Here is a 3,409-nt window from a genome sequence, read left to right on the forward strand (position 1 = left end):
TATACTAATATACTAATATACTAATATACTAATATACTAATATACTATAAATGTAATATTTTAATAATACCTATTACAATTTTCCTACTATAAACTACCTGAATTCCAGCCATTAAAAAGATGACAGCTAATAATATGCGATCAAATTAAAGAGTACAGCAGTAATACGACGTATGCAACTCACTTTTAAATATTGTATTTGACCGGTTAACCAAGTGAAAGCTGAAGTTTGTTTACTTTTATATAATTACCTAAACCTTTATACTATATGTACCATATCGAGTTCTTAGGTTTTCGCGATTGTTATACATAGGAATGAAACTATTTTTCCGGATTTAAATCGCGTATATTTGTTTCTTCAAACAAACCAACGTTTTGGGCCCTTTATAGGTCCCATGGTCACGGTTGACTGTCAACAAAAAAATAGTTTCCATTTCCTATGTGTAACAATCGCGAAAACCTAAGAATTCGATATTTAATAAGTATATTTAAAAGTAGTATATTATAAAAACACAAAGTCAAGAGGGTAACAAACCTCAGAAATCTGTTGAAGATGTTGTTCGAAGGAGTTGGAAGGGTGGAGTTGGTAATCTACATTGAACTTTGCAGGAATACTGAGAGCGTTCAAAAGTGGACGCGTCGCATGCTCACTTAATGCTCCGAAGCGGTTGACTGAGTCAACCGTGACCATGGGACCTGTAAAGGGCCCGAAACGTCGGTTTGTTTGAAAAAACAAATATACGCGATTTAAATCCGGAAAAATAGTTTCATTCCTATCTATATGTACCATGTCAATTAAATTAACGTTCAATTAAAAGATTCATAAGATCAGTGCAGCCATTTGGAAGCTACGACTTTACTGATATATACACAGACAAAGCTTTCAAACTTCTAATTCCCCTCTTTTTGAGTCGAAAAACAAATGTCAAATTAAGTTATAACTTGGTATTCAAATAATTGATTGACATCAATAGGTTTAGCATGACCACACACACAGGCACAAAAATCGTAAACGTAAATATACTTTTCATCACACTTGCGCGTAAACAGTGTCATAACATGCTGGCAAAGTCGACCGTAATGTGCTAAATTACACCCACGGGCTTTTTCATTACATTTACGCCTTACGGCAGTGATAGATTTATTTTTTAATTTAATTGCAATGTATTTCTCAACGTCAAGTTTAAGCAAAAAGTTTTTAAGCTCGAAAAATCTGAATGTATTTAATCGAATTAATGAATTATAATTATAGTATTTCGCATAACCTTGAAATATAAAAAAAAACTAAACATTTGCAATTTATCTATATTTTTCTAAATTAATTTTATAAATTCAAATTCTGCAGTATTTTGAAACTATTTGTTTTATATCTAATATATCATAATATATCATGGCTGCATGCTTTTTTGCCTTTTACAACATTTTATTTCGAGTTGTATTATCTATGGAAGAATAGCTGCCATCTGTTTATAAGAAAAAAAAAAAACAAAAACCTGCTATTTCCAAAATCCGTAACTGTCGAGTTATGGTCGAGTTGTACATAGATATCGTTGGTTGTGAAGCGATATTTATTTTTCCTACATTAATCTTTGTTAATAAATACTTATTTCCTCGTAATAGTGATGAAGAACATTGTATGTAACCCGGTCGGTTCGGGAATTACGAACCTCGACTCCGAAAGCTCTCAATTTTCGACTTCGAGCTTCTAATAGAGCTTCGTTCCTAATTCCTTATTTACCGCCCTTAATCTCTAACATGCTCGGAAATATTTGCATTACTTTCAAAAAACGAGCACGAAAAGTTTGTCATTTATGGACCGTGCTACTTCTTCCTGGCTTAGGTCTGTAAAGTATGAAAATCCATTATTGTCCGCAGCTGCAAACTTTTAATATGTCTACTAATTCACCAACAATAAACTACTATGCAAATAGGTTAAGAAAAACTCATACAGCTATCTACCAAGTGTTTGTATTTCAGAGAATTATCTACTTGCACTGTAAAAAGAGAAAAAGAAAAAGGCGGGAAAATAAAATGCTCTATTTAGAATAATAACGCATAGAAACCTAGCCTGCACACGCTAAATGAGGCAAATTAAAGCACTCCCAAAGGGCCTACACGAGCGGACGGGCCTTCAGTGCTCTAAAAATACGTCAGACAAACATAAAATAGATACTAACATCACATTCTACAAGGAAGTAACGCGTTTCAACTTGTATTTTTATATAAATATTCACTAAAACCGAAAATTAACCTACTACTAAAACTAGCCTACATGAATTTGATTTTTGCCTCACTTGTGACAGTTCGTTTGATATGAAACTATCATTCTATGCGTTACTATTCTAAGGTGCTCTATTATTCTTCTCTGTTTTTTCTCTCTTTTGTATGTTCGTCGAAGTCAAAATGAGTTTTAGTGAGAAGAGCGATAACGAATATACAGTAATGAATCGTATTCCGCCTAATTTGCAACTAGAGGCAATATTAGCTTAATGTGAAAAATTAATTTTAATAGTCTTTTATTGTTTCCTCATATTGTTTGAGAAACATACCGCACATGCCACGGCGGGAACGGTGATTGTTTATCTCGTAATTCTAGACGTTATAGGCTGTAAATCGTTTGCTCTTTTACTTGTATATTTGTTGCTGCATTTCCGCCTGTTAAATACCGGAAATATACCTCAGTGGCTCCGGTGGTTAGAGCAACGCAAGTAACTCATACTCGTCCAACAATTCCTTACTTCCCGGCCTCTGCATTAATGTACCTACTATTTTCTCTTGTCGATCAACTATGGTGCTTCTTCATTAGTGTGCGCTATGGTCAACTCGCGCCTGTAAAGTATCGTAATTTCTGGTGTGACGTAATTTTTAAAGAGTACATGGAATCGTTTATCGTTGTGCTCACATATATACCTAGTTATAGGTATATGACAAACAATTTGTAGTCCGAAGTCATAAACATGTCCATTGATGATGTTATCTTTATGACACGTCTAATGGATCTTAATTTTTAACACGTGTCTCGTGATTTGTTCATTGATTTGTTTTACCATGTACTTATAAAGTGACGAGTATTCATATGTAGAGATGTACAGTCAATAGCACCTCAAGCTACACAGTACACACTTCTTTCGAATATCGCCTCCAGTGCATCGGAACAAGATCTGTCAACGTGTAGCTTGATGTGCTGCCGTCTGTACTTTGTGAAAATTTAGTTTTTTTAGTTGATGCTATAAATTCCGGTCATTTTTCGAATTTAATTTCGCTACACGTACATAGAAGGAAGTGTGTACGCTATATTACATGCCGTAGAGAAGATTAGGTAGAAGACCGAGGAGAAGGTGCGTTGGACTGACGCCCTTGTGAAAATTGGATGAAGAAGCCACAATTGATTGGAAAGAATGGCGGCGTG

The sequence above is a fragment of the Hyposmocoma kahamanoa genome, unplaced genomic scaffold, assembly GCF_003589595.1.
Source record: "Hyposmocoma kahamanoa isolate Upper Pololo Valley unplaced genomic scaffold, ASM358959v1 182, whole genome shotgun sequence".
NCBI lineage: Eukaryota > Metazoa > Arthropoda > Insecta > Lepidoptera > Cosmopterigidae > Hyposmocoma > Hyposmocoma kahamanoa.